The 22,226-nt window shown below is 38.6% G+C and overlaps 2 pseudogenes; both read left to right on the top strand.

The window, feature by feature from the left end:
- The first annotated feature begins 7,687 nt into the window (after window positions 1-7,687).
- LOC140925662 (neurexin-4-like) lies at window positions 7,688-18,915 on the top strand (annotated as a pseudogene).
- LOC140927295 (uncharacterized) lies at window positions 13,288-17,042 on the top strand (annotated as a pseudogene).
- Window positions 18,916-22,226: the final 3,311 nt, after the last annotated feature.

Below are 22,226 nucleotides of genomic sequence, written 5' to 3'. Positions count from 1 at the left end.
TTTGTTCTTTATTTTGTGACGGTTAAGCGCTAAGGTTGTACAACCGTCATTCCATTTGCAAACATTTTTGAGTCATTAAAAATGATCCACTCCGCCATTTCGCCATTTTTTTTTTATCAAAGCCGACAAGCCAGTGTAACAATTGCACATGTTTTATTAGAATATAAATGTTGAAAGTTGTCAATACTCAAGGTAATGTCTTGCCCAGTTGACCCTTTACTAAATTAAACTCTTCATCTTCTTTTCCATATTTTCGATTACTTACTTAATATCTCTCATTTTTTAGTTAATTAGAATCCTCTTTTTGATAATAAGAACACCCAGCTCGGAAAGTATATTTTGCTAAAACAGCAAAATTATTTTTACCCCACCCCCTTCCCCCCCCCCCCCCCCCCCACCTGTTTGGTTGAAGTTAATAGCAATAACAATAAAAATAGTAACAATTCTAATAGAAATATATAACTTTTTCAAGCCTTTCTTTCATATCACCAACATCATAAACTTTAACGCTTTGGGTCTCAGACTCGGTTTCATTTTGTGAATATTACAGACAGCCTCTACCTAAACACGTGCTAAGGGTGTTTTGGACCTTTGGTGCGGAACATCCTCTCTTGAATACACCTCTTACCGCCATACTCGACATTGCCAAAGAAATAAAAATAGTTTATACTTTATACCACTTCCTTCGTTTGAAATATCCGCAACTTCTAGCTCATAACATATCAATTAGTAAAATTATACTAGGTAGTCCTATTTTAAAGTGCAAATGTTCGGAGCTAATTTTCCAGCAGTATAAATCATTTATAAAGCGGCGCATTTTATGAATCAAAGTGATAATGATATAGTGACCCAGGCAATGACAGTAGAATCAATCATTCATGCGAGTTAATAACCAAGTGAACTAATGCTAATTGTTGATCATAAACCTCAATTTAGAAAACGCCATAATTTAGAGCATCCTAACACCCACACTCCGCAGTTGAATACCTGACGCCCAGGAAGATATACGTAGAAGAGCCGGAGAAAATGATCAACTCACTTCAGATTTTGTTTAGTATCGCCTCTATAGTTTTTGCAATCGAAGAACACTTCAAATCTGCTTATTTCATTGTTAAAGAGAATAAGCGTTCAACAGACCAAACAATTAACCCTATTCAGACTGGGGGGGGGGGGGGCTTTTCCAACCCCCCCCCCCCCTCCGGCAAAATCGTGATAACTCCTACACCGAAAGAGCTATGACGTTCAAATTTTCTGTTTTTTCCTAAAATTTATCTAGGAACATTTTGGTATAATTGTCCATGTCCATGTGATTAATCATGTTGCCATGGCAACCAGTTTCTGACACATAGGTTTTGGAAAATTTAAAAAATGGTGATTTTTTTGTTTTAAGATCGCGTTTTTACACTTATAGTGCTTTTTGTTGTTAAAATGGTCTTTGCTTGGGACCAGTTTTTGAATTACATCAAAATGTTTCAACATCGAATATTTGGGGGGTAGGGGTGGGGTAAAATTTGTCACTTTTTTGCTTTGACAAATATGCTGCTCTATTTTCCAAATAACACTTCCAAAGTCATTTGTTTGGGTAATAAACATTAGTTTGATACTTCTTTTATACATTCTGAGCTTTTTCCCCTTTGAAAGTTGCTTTAAATTATAATTTTAACAAAAAAACGGAAATCTAAGATGGCGGATCCAAGATGGCGGACAACCATTTCCAATTTTAAATTTTATTGCTTCCTATTGCTTTTTCTCGCTGTACAAGTGTTTCCTTGTTACTAGTTCATAAGAAAGGATAACAAAGAGATAGCTTTACCAATATTATTGATATTTTACGTATCTAAGTGGAAAAATAATAAGAAACATTGAAAAATCGGAATATGACGTCACTGTGACGTCATCATTGGGCGTGGCAAGTCAAAACTGGGTGTGGGGCTTCTTTGTACGGAGACGATCATTGTGTGTAAATTTCATGACCCTAGCATTATTGGTTCCAGAGATGCAGAGGGGGGGTCCGAGGAGCCCCCCCCCCCCCACAGTCACGGATTGACCAAAAAAGCCCAGTCTGAATTGGGTTAAAACAGTTTAATTTGTTCTTCTAGTTTGATGACCTGCAACCAGGCGTGCATGAGGCAATCATGGTGTATCTTTACTAACTCCCTTAAGAAGAGCAATGAAGGAAATTGTGAACTGAAGAAACACAAGTTCTCTCCAATCACCGATGACTCTAAGTTCACTGATGAACCAGGCTCTACTTTCACAATGCTTCTAAGGTAAGAAAGGTTATTAACGTTTGCTTGCCGGGACTATAGGTCATTTATGTTCAGAATTGAACGCAGACGTACAAAATGAACGATTTCGTGATGAACTTGCAAAAATTGAAAAATTTACAAATTTGTCGGTTTTTCATTGAGGTCTTAGGAAAATCTGACCAAAAATTGTCTTCTTATTTTAATTAATAGGAGCTGAGGATTTTTTATTTTTATCACTTAAGGTCGCTGAACGCAGTTTTGGCAGTTTGTGAGTATATGTCATTTGTCAAATCATGGAAAGAGAAAGGTTGAAGTTCACAAGCTGAAACTTGGCAAGTGAAAAATATACTGATGAAAGATTTTGATCGACAGGTAAAATGGGACGTTTTCGTTGTCTCCATGGCAACATGAACAATTGAAAACAACATTAAAATTTCACATTTGCTCAGTTTACATAAAATTCGCTCATTAGATTTTCCTATAAACTTGCGCACAGCTTACTATAATTAATCATTACCATTTGAAACTTATTTGACCAAATTTTAACAGACAGGTTTTCAGATAATCAATAATATAATTGTATTGTAATTATTAAATCTATCACAAAATCCGTCTGTTCAACCTTCATTTTAAAGTTCTCATTATTTAGAATACGATAAAAGTCAAAATTCTGCCAAATATCACAAAATTTTGATGATTAGATTTTGAGAAATCGTCTCCTGTGTACCATTGCTTTTTTCGCCGCCAAGTTTGTTTGTCTAATTTAAAACACGCACCCTCACGCGAGTTACCGCTGTCTGCCCGCAAAACCGTGTTCAGCCATCTTAATGGCCCGGGGGACATTACAAACTTAAAGATTTTTCATTAAAGCCTTCTGAGAATTTTTTAAAGTGTGGAGTTAGCAACATACTCGTATAGCCGTCCGTCCCGTTAGAGTTTTTTTCATTGTTTTTAGACTTGAAAACAATGAATAAAAACCTCTAACGAGAAAATGCGCTCGGGGGACCTGAGTAAACCGCGCGACCTCATAGTAACATTGCCTCTAACCCACCTGTTCTTGGGAAACCAACCAGTATAATTAATTGCTTCGTTTTATTAACATGAGTGCACTCTGTTTTTCAAAGCAGAATTAACTATTCTACTACTTTGTTCGTTTTGTTTTGTTTCTTGTTTATTTATTTGTTGTTGTTGTTATTTTTTTTTTTGATTTCTACGAAAAAACCAACACGAGTGTTTCTATTATCATGCATTACAATAACGATAGCAAGGCAAGCAATTCACCGTTAATTACTTACTCCTTACTCCCGAAATTCACTATTTCATTGATCATCTTGTTAACTAAACAGTTTCTTTTTGTATACCGAGCACACTCCATTGTGCTGCCTTATTTCAGTCGTTCTTATGTAACGCGATGCGATTTGGTTGTCGATAATTATTTTCAGGGCTGTCTGATGACCGAATGCCTAAATGGAGGCTACTGCTCTTTTAATAAAGAAAAAGCAAGTTTTTCCAGCAGTTGCAAGCAGCCATGGACTGGAGAAAAATGCGACAAAGGTAAGCCTAAATAGTTCTTTGAGGGTTTTTTTTCTCGCAGGAGAAGGGCCTAAACAAAAAATTCACTTTTAAAGAGGAAGATTGCATTTGACATGCGCACTGGGATTCACGGATCAAATTCCTTGGCCACATTGGAGGCAATTACTCTCACCTCTGCCCCTTCCCTTGCTACCCATAATCCACTTGCACTTGCAGTCGACTCATTTCTAGTGTTGAGGCTGCAGTACAATTCTTATGCGGAGTACAGGACATGTTGTAAAAATTATAACTCTGAAAATAGGTTTTATATTAACGACTGGGAATAACGAATCAAAGTAATAACTGGGATCCTTAATTCTTATTGCAGCTGCGTCATCATGCAGCGATTTAAAGAAAGGCGACCCTGCAGCAGCGAGTAGAAATTACAGTATTGATCCAGATGGCGAGGGAGATCTGGAGCCATTCTCAGTGTACTGTGACATGACAGACAAGACTAGTGTTGGCGTGACAGTCATCAGTCACGACAGTGAGAACCGATCACTTGTGATAGGATATGAACCTTCTGGGAACTACTGTCGTGACATCCACTACACTGGCACGAGTCTATCTCAGCTGGCTAGTCTCACCAGCGTCTCTTGACACTGCGAGCAATTTATCAATCTGACAAGACAAAGCTCCCAGTAAAACAGCTCAGGTTTGGAGACACTGTCCATGAAAATGCGAAGGGATACTACACCCTGATATCTTTATCACATAGTCACACACCCATTGATTTCATTATAATTAATGTATTGATTGTACAGCAAAAGTTAGAAAAAAAGACCTTTAAGTTGCTTGTGCATGTAACAATTTACAAGCAACTGCTGCTCAGGTTCAATTCAATAAATTACGTCTGCAAAGGCAACTCAATAAAAAACTGATGCGAATTAAAGTGACGCACCAGTCGTGTGTATTTTACGGGCTAAATAAATACACAACAACTCTCTTTGGGGTTCTCTGGGTCTTTATTGCCTAGACCACCGCGCGGTACCCTCCAAACCTCCAAAGAGAGAATAGGGGAGTTATTGAGTGATACCCTGGCTCATCTGTTTAACATCCTCTAAGTTGTAGCCCAGTGAATGGTCTAAGTAACGCTCATATGCAGTCAATTTCCAGTTATCTTGTAGCTTAATATAATCGCTAGGCACACCGTAATGCAAGGCCAATGAAGCACCCCCCTCGCCTGAAGGAGTGTCCAGAGAAACGCGAGCCATCGTAGCTGCAGAGATCCAGTGTTCGTTTCAGTTTAGTTGTGAATGTGGTGTATGTCAGTGTTTTAAGGACACCGTCCTCTAGGTAAGTAAAGGGGGGGTTTGAAGCAGATTTATTACTTTAATAAACACGTCAAGCTTGAAAGCGCAAGCTACCGCTGACCAAGGACACAAAGAGGAGTGAGCAATCTTAGAACTGGCCAGGAGAGTGCGATCTCGGTATTGGATCGTTTTTATAGACCAACGAACAACAAGAATGATGCGCCACGGGACCAATCGAACATTGCATTTTCGCAGGTGGTGCTTGGTGTGGTGGAAGGTGGCAGTAAGCTTGACTAACAACGGGAGAAGAAGAAAAACGCTACCAAACATGCTGCCCAAAAGGTAGCGTCAAACGAGGAATCAAGATTTAACTGGCATTGCATTTTGTGAAGAACTTCGGCTGTAATAGGTAGCTTTTGCGTCACAGGTTGTCCATTAATTCCCTCAATGCCTCCCATGAGGAGAGTTTTCTGATGCCTGAACAAGGGGTCTTCAAGTGGGTTAGAGTAGCCATATATACTGCAGGTGCAAAAGACGAACAACGTTGAAATAATTGGGAATGCTGCTAGTAGAGCGTTCTTGAGAGGAAAACAATGTAACGGAGGAGGTGGATAGCGCGGCAGGGAACTGTGGTATAGCCGAAGAAGAGACAGAATTTTCTCTGGACACTTTTGAGATGCCAGTTGTACCAATTTGTTTCGCTGACAGTGTCAAAAAAGATATTTTTTTAGTATATGCTCTTGGGCTACAGAGATCCCAGCTATTAGGCGGGCTTTTAACATTTGTAGCCTATATATATTTTCTATTAATTAGTTTTCCGTTCTTTGGAGACGTTCTAAACAAAATAGCAGGTGGCAACGCAGCCAAACCGTTGAAACACAATTTCACCAAAGAACTGTATAAATATTTCGCAGACATTGCCCCAAAAAAGAGCAACTCTGAAAAAGTCCTCAAAACAAGGAAAAACCGATATTTTTTCTCCGTAAAACGCGCCCCAATCAAGAAAAGCAACCCTACATTATAAACATTAATCAACAAAACTGATATACAATCTTTGTATTACACGCGCCAGCTTTCTATATAAGCGAACTAACAAAAATTGTCATAAATAGGAAGTTCTTTGCAGATGAACTTGTTTGTTTGTCATCGCCCGGCAAACCCCCAAATATTTTGTTTAGGCCACGAGCAAAACATCTTTTTTTTAAACTAAAAAAAGTACTGGAAGTCTTATTATTTATTATTCATTTGATATTATTTGCATAAAACGGAAAATCATTTTTTGAGTTTGATAACAAATACAAGCTAATTCACACTGATAAAAAGAAATATATATTGTCGAAAGCTGCCGCAACACTAAATTTTCACGATTCTACTGAAGAATATACGAAAATCCTTGATACTCATTACACAACAAGAAATCAATGAGTTTTATACTGGGACTAGAAAATAAACAAGAAAGAACTTCACCATCTCGATCATAACTGAAGACCACTCACTTTGTCTGGCCGGGTACTATATAACTACTGGCTAATGACCCAGATGATATTTTCTCCTTTAATAACAAACTCCAATCCCAATCGATGGCCAGGTTAATTACGCACACTGTATAGCAGGTCGTTGCTGCAAAATTCTTCAGACCGCTCCGACCAAAAGGCATTAGTAGCTAACAGCGAATTCTTTTGTTGGTCTAGTATACAGAAGGATTGCAAACTATAGAAGAGCTGTCTGTAGATAACTTAATACCGAACAAACATTTTAAAATTACGGGAGAAATTTTTAACTGTCTTTATACTCTAGTACACCACATCTAGGAAATCTTGCCCTTATCCAGGCACTGGAAATTAAGAGACTCGCCGAGCAATAAACATTGCCACTCGTTTTCGAAGCCGAAACCTCGAACTGAAAATGCTTGCTTACTTAAGAAAAATCTTCCCTTATAAAACCAAAATGACGACAGAGTATGCTGTTGAACTTTGTTCTATTTAGGCACTAAACGGTAATAACATTACTCAAGTCGCCTCGGAAAGAACAAATAATAGGAGTCTAAATTTATGGCACCAAGAGGCATAACATGGCATCCCGGCTTTAGAAAACAAATTAAAAAAAAAAATGTCGGACAAATATATATAAAGCACATCGCAGAAAATAACGGCTTGCTTAGCCTGTTTATTATCATTATTATTATTATTATTATTATTATTATTAGTTTTTTTTTTAAGAAAGCTTAGGATTCATCTCTGAAAGGTAATAAGAAAAACCGACAACTGCAAGTATTATCTTCATTATTTTTAAGTGTGATCTTTTATTTTTTTAACCTTTATTTTTTTGAGCTTCCTTTTTTTTTGTATAGCGGACCCCGAGAACGAGAATACACAGTTCATGACAAGTTTACAAATGAATTTTTAGAGCTGACGAAAAGCTAGTTAGATCTCACAAGATAGGTAAACGCTAAGAGTTCCTACTTCTTATGAATAATTTACTACATTATAAAGGAAATTTGTTTAACTGTCGTCACATTGAAAAACTTAAACGAGTCGCTTGCGGTTTGCATGGTCATTTCATAGCAACATGCAAGTCGTACCTAGGGACAACTGAAAGTGAAAAAAAGAGACCATGACGGCCTCTGCTACCAGGACAATCACTTTTCTTATGTGGATTACATTTGGAATTTGCACATTGGTTTATGCTGGTAAGTGACATACTTTGTGGTTCATATAAAGGCTCAACTAATGTTAGCTAGGAAAATCGGAATAATAGCATTCTTGGGAATTTACACTATAAATTGACTTAATAAGCTATTTATCGTAGCTACATTGAAACACCTAGGTATCTTTTTCACAAGCTTATTGTTAAGTCATAGAAATTAACTAAAACATCTTAGACACCTCCGCCTGTATTCTGAACTTAGAATTAAAAATGTCGCTGAAGGTATCATGAAATAAAACGAATCAGTGGGCTAATACAAAAAGTTTTTTTTTTCTTACGCAAAATGCATCTTTGTAGGTGTGCTATTCAAGTTCTCGGGGATGCGTTTTCTAGTATAGTATTCAATTACACCTATGGCTACGTGCCCAAAACTGATTCTTTAATATAATTGCTCTATCCGAGGAAGGCGCAAGTTTTCGAGTTCAATTAAATACAGGTTTTACTGTACTTAAAACTTTTCATTTTACAGGCCAGTTTAGGAAATCCTAAAGCTCAAATATGCTCTTTAAAATTTCTATCTGTGGGAGGCAAGACAAGATAAGACTGAAACGCCTGAAGGCGAAAAATGTCTGACAATGCAAACACAAGTTATAGCACCACCCGCAGCTAATTGACAAAGATAGTTCAAGTGCGCTAACCTGAGACTTTTTTGCTATTTGCACATCATAATACAACTTCTTGTTTGCACCCTCTCCCCCTAATTTTGCATATTATTTCTCTTCAATTTCTCCTGGGAAAACTGAAATACTCAGTAGAAATAAAAACCAAACGTTATGAAAAACTCTGTGGGGGAGGGAACAAACAAGGTGTATTATAGACCATGCGCAAATGGCAAACAGCCAATTTCTTGAAATTACGAAGTTTGCATAATTGTCTTTAATTTCTCCTGGGAAAACTTAAATACCAGTAGAAAAAAAAAACAACAACAAAACAAAGGTTTTACAAAACTTTGTTGGGCAGGTGGGGGAGGGAGCAAGTAAGGTTTATTATGGAAGATGCGCAAATGGCGAACAGCCAACTTTTTAACATGGTTTACATGTTCAGCCGGTAAGTAACAGGATTTCAGCTTTGTTAATCTCTCCCCTCCCCTCCCCCCCGAGAGCGACAGCACAAAATTTACTTAATATTAAAGCCTTCATCCCACTGTATTTATTTTCTACAGTGTATGCCACAGGATACAATCGCATCCTGATTTTCAAGGAACCAGTAGACGGGAAAATACTTCCGGGTCATGTGATAAAAACTGAGAAAGTAGCCAATGAAGGAAGTTGCCGTGTCAAGTGCTTCAGGGAACCAAACTGCGTGTCCATCAATGTAGGTCCTGACGAGCACGGAGGACGCATGTGCGAGTTGAAAAACTTTATGGATGAAAGTTCATCGCAATCTGGTTTGGAGGAAAAGGAAGGGTATATTCACTATGCAGTTGAGGTATCAGAACCCTTTTTTTTAAAATAAATTTGGTTATTAATATCAAGGGGTAAACAACTTTCGAAGTAAAGACATGAAAACATTGATTATTATTATTATTATTATTATTATTATTATTATTATTATTATTACTAGCGGAGCTCTGGCGCGCGAAGGGCGCCTGCGGAGCACCATGGGTAAGTAAATCTACCCATCGCAGAAAATTTGGTAATCACGTGACCGTACACCGCCCGCCCGCCCGCCCGTCCGTCCGCAACACAGGGCAACCAATGTTTAATATCTCACTTTCTAGCTATTTTGGGAGCACAGGAAGACTGATATTGCACACATAATGTACATCAATGTTGTGATCAATTGACAGCTGTCAAAACAGGGTATCCGCTGACCAGTATCACCTGACTGTATCGCAGGCTCAGGTATCGACCCATAGAGTTCAAGTATCTTTTTGAAGTTATCCGCTGACAAGTTACTAGTTTTCAAAGGATCGCAGGCTCAAGTTTAAGTTTTTTAATATGTGCCGCACAATTAAAATTTTGATTTCAAACTGACCTCGGAAGCTAAAATTCAGCCAGTTTTTACAGGAAGGGAAGACATGCCAGTTGCTTTTGTCTTTTCTCACCAAGTTCACGCGTTGGTCACGCTTTACGTCCAATTTTTATGCTCTGATTGGTCAAAATTCGACAGGTGAGTTCATGCGGAAAATTTATGCAGTATCTTGAAATTTGTTTTTTTTTTTTGATAGCTGAAGATGACAGAGTTTTGTATCAACTTGTGATGTTTTTAACTGTCTTTTTCCACTGAATGTACAAAATGAAATTCTGCTGCTATCAGAAGTCTTCTGTTATTCATAGCCAGTTCGTTTATTGGGTTTTGGTTGAGAAATACGTCGCTTGTCAAAGTCGGAAATCTGATTTTGGATGGCATCGTTTTCGTTTTTCACCTTGCTTGATGCGTAAGAGGGTTGAAAAGTCTGAAGCGATTCTGGCCTTACTTGATAGTTTTCAGTGCATCTCGAATGGTAAGCCTAAGTAATCATTGTATTTGATGTTTGTTTTTTTTATATCTAATTTAATGAAGTTGGGCGTAGTTTATGCGGCTATTTAGTTTATGCACGTTTTTAAGACTGATTTGAGACAATGATCTGACCGAGTATCAGGTGAGGTTTGATTACAAGCTTATAGAACTTTAAAAAGCCTTAATAGACATCTTCTCACCGCAAACAGAAAGAAAACTTTCCAAAGAATAGTTAGTTATAATTCTGGCTGTAAAAAAAAGCTTTGAGCGATTTTCTTGCCTCGAGTTCATCTTTGAAAAAAGTAAACGCCGGGAAGCCGGCTTAAAACATAAACAAGGATTTTCAGAGACACTTTAATACTTGTCTTCGTAAATGAAAATTGTTGTCTCTGTATATGTTTCACCGAATTATTTTCCTTTTATTGATTGTTAGTGGCCCGCTCTTTTGCAGTTTTAATCGCTGTGCCGTTTGTTTTCAGTCGCTCATGAACAATACATCGCTTGCAGGAGTACTCAAAATGCCGCGCGTATCAAACGCCATCGTTATAAAATCATTAGATAAAAAATAAACATAATAGATTCTTTATCATGTTGAAGCGTATAACTCTATTAATCTTGATTTAAACAGTCGACTTTGGCGCTTGTCAAAAGACTATCGAGAACCGGCTAGCCGTATAGGTGATCTCGGAAATATTTTTAACGGTTTCGGTAAAAGCCCATAACGCGTGCTTCGATCGTCCTGAATATTGAATGAGTGCAAAATGTATTGAAAAATTGTGAAATATCGCATTCTGTCCGAGGTCTGTATGATAAAACAGCGCCTTATGGTACTGTTTCACCTCAGATGTGATGTATAAAAAGTATGAAAGGTTGGTTTACACCTTCCCAGACTTGTTGGCAAGATTTTGCAAAGTAAATGATAAACTTGTCGAAAGCAAAAAAAATCGGCCTGATTTGTTTTCCAAGGATTTGTTTTCCAGGCCTAATCTACTGTGATTAAGAGCCATTATGGCTCTTAAATGTGATCGAAGATGATTGCTATTCTTTGGGTGTACATATAAGGCTATCAACTTGATGTAGATTAATTTCACTCTTAACTTGGAATGTTTGCAAATTATTTTTCTCTAAAATCACTTAACCTTTCCCTCAAAAATCACACGAATGTGCTCTAAAGTTAACTGATTTGTGGAATACAATTGCAAGTTTAGTGTTTGATTTAAATTATAAATTCGAGTTAATAGGAGCTTCGCTTTTAGCCCTGGCTAAATCTATATTATTATTATTATTATTATTATTATTATTATTATTGCTAACGGGAAGCCTCGCGGCCTCCTAATACAGCAGTGCGTGATTGTCCTAGGGGCAGAAAAAACACGAACGCGAACACGTGATACAGAGCAGAGAATCCACGAGCCGTGTGTATGATTGTGAGTCCCGTGTTCATCTCGCCTTATTTACATTTGCATTTGCGGTATTTGCTTATGGCAGCGCATTTGCCTGCTGGAATTTTTTATTGCATGCAACTAAGAAAAATAATAACGCCTCGGACTTTTTTGAGTTTTTTAAGCAAAAGAATTCGAAAGGCTTCATTGACGCACCATAATTTTCCTTGCTTTAAAAAGAGACCAAGTATAATTAAGTCTGCACGTTGAATATTCGCGGACTTCAATATGATTTTTCGAGGATTTTAAGTTTGCTTATAAGACCACTAAATTTTACGCAAAATGACTTGTGCGCAACTTCGGACAAAAACACAAACTTCAAATCTCGAAAATTTTTTATGTAAAGTCGAGATTTCAAATTCTTTATGTAGTGAACAGTTTAGGTCACTATTTTCAAAGGACAAATTAAAGCAAGGGGCACACATACACCAAACCCATGATCCGTCTTCCCCTCGCATCTCTTGGGAGAACTGCCGTGCGGTTCCCAGCCGACAGCTTCCACACGTGTTGTGTGGAGCTGTCGCTTGATAGACTGATTTGCACTTACGTCGGCAGTAGGGGGTTTTTGAGACGTGGGATTGTCCCATTCACTAGCCCCGTCCATTGTTTGCAGGTTGTTTCAATCTCATTACAACAATACCTCTAAGGAAAAAACCTTTAAACAAATCATGGAACATTTGTCTCCTCAGTACATTTATTTAAGTACGTGGTAATAAGGAATCGTCTTAACAAAGGCAGAAAAGATCACCCCTTTAATTTCCTCCTCTCCTGCGCGCGCGTGTCCTTAAAATTTCTCCAGTTTGCCCTAACAAAACCGGCGCCTGCTACGCAGGCTAGTGCTAATACAGAGGTGACTAGGTCAGGCTTTGGTTTATAAGGGTTTGTAGTACATAGTAAGAGGACGCTTTTATGTCGTATATAAAATTAAATTATCCTCAGGAGAGAACTTCCTGTGTCAGGTGGGCTTCACGGATAAAGGCTACCGCTGTGTTTGCCGTGATGGTTTTGAAGGAGACAATTGCGAAGGTATGGCTACCCTATTTAACTTTGCCTTTTCTACTGTTGTATGCTACACAGTCGTATGTGTTACACAATCGACATCCCGTTACTTCCTTGCTTTTATAACAAAAACGTTTTCACTTATTCTATGCGACTGCCAATTTAACTTTCATTGAAAGCGTAAAGCATAACAACGGTATAATGGGCATTGTTTCAGCACGAAGGAAAAATAATAATAATGATGATGATGATATTGCTATAACAGTAACTTTAATGCTATTTTTTCAAGTTCTTTTATTTAATCCTTAGGATTGAATATATACTGGAAGGCTAGTGAAAACTGAAAAGGCCTTATTAGGCTTGCCGGCTGTCTGTATCCATCATGGCTGCTCTGCAACCACGATCAGTCACTTATACTCTAATAAGGAAAAGTTAGAAGCGATGATTTAAGAATAAATCAAGAATGTTTTCAGCCTAAAATCAGCAAAAATAAAATATTTACCCTAAGCCGGAAAAACAGCATTCGTCTAAAAACAAATTATTTGAAATGAAGTTTATTATAATAATATCCAGTTTTGCTTTTTACTTCCTGTCTCATCCCGCGGGTAGACATCGATGAATGTAATGACGGATCACACAGCTGCGGGGATGCGCCGAATTGTGCAAATGTTCCTGGATCTTTTTTATGCATTTGTAAACTTGGTTTTACCAACGACGGAACACAATGTGAAGGCAAGTAATACTAACATTAATTTTAATTGACTTTATTCTATCATAAATTCGTAGTGTTTTCGTTATTGTTTTAATTCTATTGATTGTTGCCTTTTTCTCTTTATCTTTTACGCGTCAGAAGAAGTTATTTACAAAGGAACCTCGATTTAACGAACCTCTACATAACGAAATTCTCGGTATTCCCCGTACCAGTAATAGTGAATATATGGCACTCAAATTCGATATAACGAAACCCTGTTATAGCAAACTATATTTTGTCAGACCCTTGGCCCTTCGTTTGGTTATATCAAGGTTCCGCTGCCACTGTATTCAAGATTAATCTTCACTTTGGAATATTCAATATCTTAAAATGTTGGCTTTTTTTTATAAATTTAATTAACATCTTCTCCCTTAAAAGCATCGACGTCGCCAGCAACAAGAACCACTACTTTTTCAGCAGGGCCATCTGCGTCAAACCTACCTACTTCTTTGACAGGTTAGTATCTCGGTGCTAAATTTAACTGAATTGTTTTCTCCTTTAGTTATCATTATTTTTGTCATTGTTATTTTTGTTTTTCGTTATCGTTATCACTATCGTCATCATTATTATTATTATTACTATTATCAGTATCAGTATCATTATCATTATCATCATATACATTCCCCAAAAGTTGTGATAGCAACATTTCATGTTAAAACACCGTAGTTTTCAATTGCATTTTTGTCCTTAGTATTGTTAGGCCGTTTCTTGCATGAGGAAAATTTCAGAGTTTGATTTTAAGTGACGCGACACGAAGAAACAACTCTTTTTCAAAAACGTAGTGTTCCGCGCGTTTTTGCTTTTTGTTCCTTTGATTGGTTTAGGAACAACCTAGGATCGCACACTAAAGGAACTTTCTTTGCACAATAGGAACAGAGGTCGGCAAATTTCGGAACGATCTGGTCCGTTAGCAGCAAATTGGAACACAGAGTTCCTTTTCATTTTTGTCAAAAGGAACAACTGGTTCTTCTTTTATCCTTTCAGGAACAAAAGGTTCTCTTTCAACGGTTCCGATTTCGCTTCATGTTCCTTTTGAAGGGATTGGGGAACAAGTGTTCCGAATCTAACTTCTTGCTCGACACAGTAAGGAACAAATTATTCCTATTTACTGGAATATTCACTGCTGTTCGGAAAGCCCTGTTCCCTTTCGGTTCAAATTGTTCCTGTTCATGCCCAACAGGAACGGAATTGTTCCTAATCGAGGTGTTTTTTTGTTCCTCGAAATGAGTGTTATGTTCCGCGTATAAATGGGAACAGGTTCCGAATTTGTGACAAAAGAACTAGCGTTCCATTTTGTGCAAAGTGTAATTTAAAAGGAATAGGGACCAATAGTTCCTATTTATCTTAGGCTATCTGAAACTACTGTCCATCACCTCCGCTATAAAAATTTATCAAAACATATATCCTTCTACAATTAAGTTAAGTACGAGACTTGCCCGCTACATGTTCAATCGCGTTCAGGCTTGCCCGCGCAAGTTCAGGCTTGTGTCCTTGTTCCTTTTGATTAATTGTGCACCAAATACGAACAAGACAACAATGGGGTAAGGGGCATGAATGACGAAGTGTAGGCAGAGATGGGCTAAAAAATTTCTCATTGGCGAATAGGACGATCCCTTGGGGATCCTTTTGCTAGTATAAGTGCGTGCATACTTTAGAAAGATATCGATTTCAAGCTAATGCTTAAGATGAACAAACGAGGCAAGATGTCAACAGGTCAAAGTTAGCAAATGCATCGCCTAAACCAAAGAGACTTCCCATACGAGAGGATGACTGTGATGGTCTTTTTCACTGCCCAGTGCAAATTAATTTGTAACCACGAGAGATTCACTACCCAAAGGGGCTGTAGAACACAAGTAAAGAACAAACACAGTTGGTACTATTACTTCGACGAGAAGCCAAACAGTGCTCATAATCAATCCAAGAAAATTGAAGCCAATGATCGGACGATTCCACGTACAACAAGAGCAATTGTACCCTGCGAGCAGAGGCCCTTCGATCTTCCCGACTTATCTAGGAAGATCGAAGGGCCTCTACTCGCAGGGTAGAGCAATTGCCTCTTTCGCCTTGAAAAACAACATTGCAAAGATGTTTTTTCTCATGGCTAACTGGCAGCGGCGGGGGTTGTAAAAGTGATCGACAAGCACAGCAAATTGCCAGCAGGTGTTTAAAGTTTCTCAAATTCTGTTGCGAAGACGAAGAGGAGCTCACGTTTGGCATTGTTGATTTTAGCCTATGTTCACTGAATCTCCTATTTAAATTCATTGATATGATGCAGGATGAATGGAAACTCGGACACGCGGGACGCATAGGTTACTTGGAGACCATTGCAGAATTGGCGGATTTCAGAAAAGTAAATGGTGTACCAGAAACAGTATGGAGAGGCCTGTCCACAGCAGAAATGTACTTAAAAAGGGCACGAAAAACCGTCTCAAAGATGATGAGGTTGCAATGAACCAGCGAACTCGATATTGATGCTTTAGAAGCCAAGGGGCACTGGGCCACCATGGAAGAGCTTTTAGAGGTGGTGGGGCGTTACTCGCCGCGCTATTCTTAAAACCTGCTGGGATAAACCAGATACTGTTTCGCCACTGTGAGTATCGTTTGTTACCAAATTTCTGGCCGTCTATTTGTTTATCAAGGTTAAAGGCCCACACCCGATGACATACCAATATCTAACCGTAGAGATGGTCGACAAAGCTAGGACGAAGGGCGGATTCATAGACCAAAAACTGCTCAAGACAGCTGGAAGACACCATTGTGCTAGTCCTAGAAGGCTACATCAACCACATTTGCCCACTTCTCAAGCCTAACTGTGATTATGTTTTAGCCACGAGAAATGGTAGACAACATAACAAGCTAGGAAAAGCAATGAGTAAATCGAAAATTCTGATAATTTGTCAGAAAAACCCCTTTGGGGAACTATCTTCGAAAAAAATATTTTCAACTTTCAAGAATCTATAGTGTTCGAGAAAATGAGGAAAAACGAAAATAGCGGTTTTTACCTAATTAATTATGCAAAAATGAGAGTAAAAATGGCCTACTTTATCGCGTCGGTACCGAGGCAAGATTAAAAGCTATAAAACAGAAATATGTTTGTTCAAACGAATTTTATCTTTTCTTTCTATCCATGGTATGTTTTAAACCATAAACACGATTTTGAATTTTTTACGGTTTTTTAAAAACTACCACCAAGCGCAAAAATGAAGCAACTTCAGGGGCAAAAAACTCACCTTGATATGTGTGATACCTAGCCAAAATGTATACTAGGACAAAGTTCAGCTGTTATATTAACAGAATATGAAATAAAAAATCTGGTTACTCCAGATTCGCCTTTACAAAATAAACAGTTTCGTGACCACCAGCGGCAAAAGGTCACAAATTTGCATAAGTCAAATTTGTAGAGAAATGATGCCGCCTGACTTCTCTTTCTAGTTTCGGTTCATGGTATATTCGAAACGTAGGAGAAAGGATGAAAGCGTCTTTAAATGAAGCTAAAATTAAGTAAAGGATCAGAAAAAGTTATATCCCTAGTAACAAATAGCTGTGAAGGTTGGTGACACAATGTGGCAAATTTGCATAATGTATCTGCATATTCCTATCGTAACTGTCAGGATCACGCAATATTTAATTAATCGAGAGAGTGCTTTTGATTAAAAAAAAAAGAGAAAAAAAAGAAAAAGAAAAAGAAAGCCGGGTTAAAATTTAACCGCCGGTTAGCACTAACCGGCGTTCAAACAAGTAGGCCCAGTTCGATTTTGAAAAAGTTTGTTAGCATGTGCTGAAAGAGCATATAAAATTTGGTAAGCTGTGAATTTTCAGCCCTATATATCAAAAGTAGCAATTGCAACAGCCGCCGAAAATTAACGAGATTGGTATGAGAAAATCAACTTTTGCCACGCCAGTTTTCCCACGTTTACCCCGTTTAAGCATGATTATACCAGTTTATCTACGTTTTACCCACTCTAGCCATGCTTTACCCCGTTTTCCGTCTTTACACCAGCTTTTCCTGTTTGCCCATGTCTACCCTAGTTTATCCGCATTTCACACCGTTCACCCATGTTATACCCCAGTTTATCCACTTTTATCCCTGTCACGCATGTTTTACCCCGTTGCAGATACCCATGTTTTTCCCAAGTTATCCACGTTTCTTCCCGTTCTTTGTTTAGCCCAGTTTATTCACGTTTTTTTAAATTTATTTACCTAGTATGTTGACCCAAGTTTATTTGCGGTCTTACCCGTTTACCCATGTTTACTCCTTTTTACCCATGTTTCACCCCGTTTACCGATGTTTACGAAAGCTTACACGTTTAACCCAGTTTACCCATGTTTACCCCAATTTTTCCACGTTGCACCCCGGGGAAATCAATCGTGTTTACAGCTATTTGGAGACAGGTTTCCAGAGAAATGTGCACGCGAAAATCCTGAAAGGTAAGATGGGATATGATAAATATACTGTTCCTGACACTGCAGTTGTCGAACCAACTTTTTTGCTTTCCTTTAGCTTTCGCTTTCGCTTTCGCTCTTTTAGCTTTTCCATGGCCTCTCGTGTCATTCTTTCAAATTTCTTTCAAGAACATTGACAACACCTTTCAATACCTTTCCCACAATACTTTTCGGGATTGTCGCGTGCACATTTTCCAACAACCTTTCTCAAAATAGCTGTATATCATCCAAGCATCGTACTCTCCTACTTTCTGTGTGACAGCTATTGACGGCTTGATTATCGCTCAGTTTACATAGTAATGTCTGTAGCATACTATCCTTTAAGCTTCCTTAATAGTCAACACTAGTACTTGACCTCTGTCTAAGACTAAGTCTGTTAAACAGGTCATTTTAGGACCGGAATAACTAATAAAAAGAATAATCGGGATCCTTCTTTGTACAGTTGCGTTATCGTGCACCAACTTAAAGAACGGCGACCCTACAGCAAAAGTGGATATTACGACATTGATCCAGATGGTGAAGGAGATATGGCACCATTCTCAGTGTACTGCGACATGAATGACAAGAATGGAGTTGGCGTGACGGTGATCAGTCACGACAGTGAGAACAGGGCTCGTGTGGAAGGATTTGAAAGCCCAGGCAGCTACTCACGTGATATTCATTACAGAGGAGCCAGTCTACGCCAGCTGGCCAGTCTCACCAGTGTCTCCTCACACGGCCAGCAGTTTATCAAGTATGAGTGGCGACACTCAGGCTTCTGGTTTGCCAATCCATACGGATGGTGGGTGTCACGTGATTCTGCTAAGATGACTTATTGGGGTGGAGCATCGCCTGGAAGTGGTAAGTGCGCATGCGGGATGACCAGCTCATGTGCAGGCTATAGCTATCGGATTGGCTGTAACTGTGATATGAATGATTATGTATGGCGTGAAGACAGCGGTCTCCTTACCGACAAGACAAAGCTTCCAGTAAAACAGCTCAGGTTTGGTGACACAGGTGAATGGTGGGAGCTAGGCTACCACACTTTGGGAAAGTTTATATGTTACGGTACAGCATGATCACCTGGATATCACTCATAAAAAAAAAAAAACTTGTCGTTGTTGTCATATGATTTATTGTTATTGTTGTGACAACTATTAAATCAATAACGTATGTTTAATTGCAAATGAGTTGATGACATTTCTTTATTTTGTTTTTGATTTTCGTGTTGTAGCAAAATAGCAAAAGATTAACACTGAATTTGTATAGGATTGACTCTGAAAAGCTTCAACTTGTTGTATTTCTTTACTTATTTTGTTATAATTTATACTTTAACTTTGGTTAACTTTGTTGTCGAAAAAAATCAGTCAGCAGTTAACATAAAGAAAATAAATTTAAACTAATTAATTTTAAACTTCTATGTATATAGTTTTGAGTAGCGATATAAATGAGCGCAGTACACTTTGAGTTTACTAAATGTAATAGCAGTAGCTAAATGGTACTCTTTATTTTTAACGCTGCATCAGAATATCTTTCATTTTCAAGCAGCAATAGTTCAGTTGCTGTGAGTTGTTTTAATTGTAAATCATTTTCTGACAACTTTTATTAAGTTCGGTTCTCTTCAATAAACGATTTTCCCTCGTTGCCCACAAGCCCCCCATCTCTCCCGGGTCTCACTGACTGTATGATCTGTATAATTATGCATATTTCCCAATTTGTTTTCCCTGAGCAATCGGATCATTTCACTCGAGAGTGAGGATCGATACGAGGTTCGCGTAGTTAGCTAAGTCAAACGTCAGCATTGCACATATCTTAACCTTGTTTATATTTAATTTGTGTACGACCTCACTGACAATTATCACGGATCTTACGGAGACGAAGGAAGGTCCTTTAATTGATATGTAACAGTTGTGTAAACAATACATTGTCAAACGTTTCTCGCGTTCGCTGTAGAAAAAAAGGAACGTCTGTGTGCAGGCAAGGTGGGGCCACGGAAACGGGAGGAAAGCCGAGCTGAGAGCAATAGATGGGCTTGCCCCTGAATTTTCATACTCATATCGGCTTTTTACGTCGATATATTTAAATATTTATTAGATATATGCATAGACGCCGCTCGCGTGCGAACATGGACGCAAAAGGACGCATAGGGCTACGACCTTCTCGTTCACGGAGCTTCCATCCTTTTGGTCAGCGTCGCGGATCAAAACTGGCGATACGAATGGTTCCCAGGGTCCTCCCCTACTAGTCCCCAAGCCCCAGCAAACAATTGCAACGTTCCCTCTTTGCCCCAATTGGAAATCACTACCGTCATCAGAATAGATCTCTTTAGCTTTTATGTTTGTTTACCCAATAGAGGCCCCAGCGAAACTTTACCCTTTGTCTTTTTTATAAGTTATCCGCTCATATGCACGTGAATAACACGAAATTTGAAAGGAACAGTTCTCAATTATCACATGTCCTGTATTGAGAAAATGTAGCATTCAACCTGTAGAGGTCTATTGATTTGGGTAATTTACAGCTTGATATCCTCTGTCAATGATCTACAATGTATGCTTAGTGATTACGTGAGTTCTCGGTCAGCTTTACAACCATGCACTTCCCAGTTTATTTTAGCGGACAAGATTACATGCTAAAAATGTATGTCAAAAAAAAAAAAAAGAAAAGAAACTTTGAACTACAATTCCATTCTTCTTTCATGCATTTTGTCGGCAAGAGCACTCTTCCACTAATTTTAATTTTCGAGTCGCTGAATGAAGGGCTTCTTTCTCCGTTTAGAAGGTAGATCGGACAAGTCCACTTAAAGGTCGCTGCAAATTTGATTCAACTCGTCAATGGTCAACCTCTCTAATTTGTCTGAACGAACTAGATCGCACAACTGGATGATTTAGAGAAATTTCTCGTAGTACCTTTTCACACAGATCAGACTTTTTCTTTACTGCCAGAAGATCAAAAAATCCAGTTACCTTTTGTGCACTCAAAACCTCATTAGGCTTAAACCTGCATACCTCCTCTGTCTTTCGCTAAGGCCATCGCGCCTCGCCTTGGAAACCTGCTGAGGGTTGCTTTCACGTCCTGTGTCCTGTCCCTTGTTAAAATCCTCTGTCAGAGATTGTTTCTGCTTGTCTGTAAATCGAACTTTCTTCTTTAATATTGTTTTCAAAGCCCATCCCATGGGAAGTAGGGGTCCTTCACTTGCAACGGCAAAATCACTTTCCAAAATGGTAATGCGAGCGCTTCCCTTCCGATAGCTTCCTTGCATACAGTTTTCCAGCCTTGTAATGCAAATTTTCGTGTTCTATAATCTTTTCATGTCGCCCTGTATCAAGGTGTGCTCGAAGATGCCAAAAATGGCTATATGTTTTCAAGCACTCTTTCTCGGGGCAAGGGTGAATCATATACTGAGAACGGCTCTTTATGCGCAGAGGTTTTTCAGATACCTCTGCCTAACAGATCTGAACGTTGGAGCGTTACTGGCGTCATAAAAAGGTGGATCTACGGATGTCTAACTACTCAAGCGTCTGCGTGCTTCCCTCAAATGTATCCCACGGAATTAATTTACCTGGACCCCATCGAATGCTCTCCTGGCTCGTATGCCGCTCTCTTCGTACTCAAAATTATTCAGCAAGCTAATGCCATACCATTTTCAAGATTGAAGGAATGTTTGGCCTTTTGACGACAACAAAGCTTGCATTTACTCCAATTGTCCCTTTACCAGATTCAATGGCTGTCTTAAGCTGTTTTGCGCTGGTGACGTTGTTCCCCTCTTTGATATATCGTCCAACGTCTCCTTTTATTGTCGCTGCTTGACGATCACACCCTCTTTTTCTACTTTGTGGATCTGAAAAGTCATTTCGTACAACAGACGCTCCAGCCACGTTAATTACCAGCAAGCGTAGTCGACCCGACTGTGCTGCCAGCACACGACATTATCGTGGCTGAAATAAGCTCGTTGAAGCTCCGGATTTTCGTTCTATTAATACTAATACTACTACTACTACTACTACTACTACTACTACTACTACTACTACTACTACTACTACTACTACTACTACTACTACTACTACTACTACTACTACTACTACTACTACTACTACTACTACTACTACTACTACTACTACTACTACTACTACTACTACTAATAATAATAATAATAATAATAATAATAATGCACTTGAAGGAAACCTCCCCTTGAGGTTTGATATTTTGCAGTATTTCGAAACGATTTGGCCTTAAGAGGAAAGCCTTTGATCTTCCCTACAAGATGAGGTATATTTTATGGTTGGTGACGCTGCTAGAGGTCTGTGAAGTCACCAAATATGTGCTACCTTGGCCGCCATCTTGGATTTTATTAAGAATTAGAAATCCAACCTCGTCCTGGGGACACAAATAA

Source organism: Porites lutea, chromosome 2 (assembly GCF_958299795.1).
Source record: "Porites lutea chromosome 2, jaPorLute2.1, whole genome shotgun sequence".
NCBI lineage: Eukaryota > Metazoa > Cnidaria > Anthozoa > Scleractinia > Poritidae > Porites > Porites lutea.
This window is presented reverse-complemented; position numbering and strand designations above follow the sequence as displayed.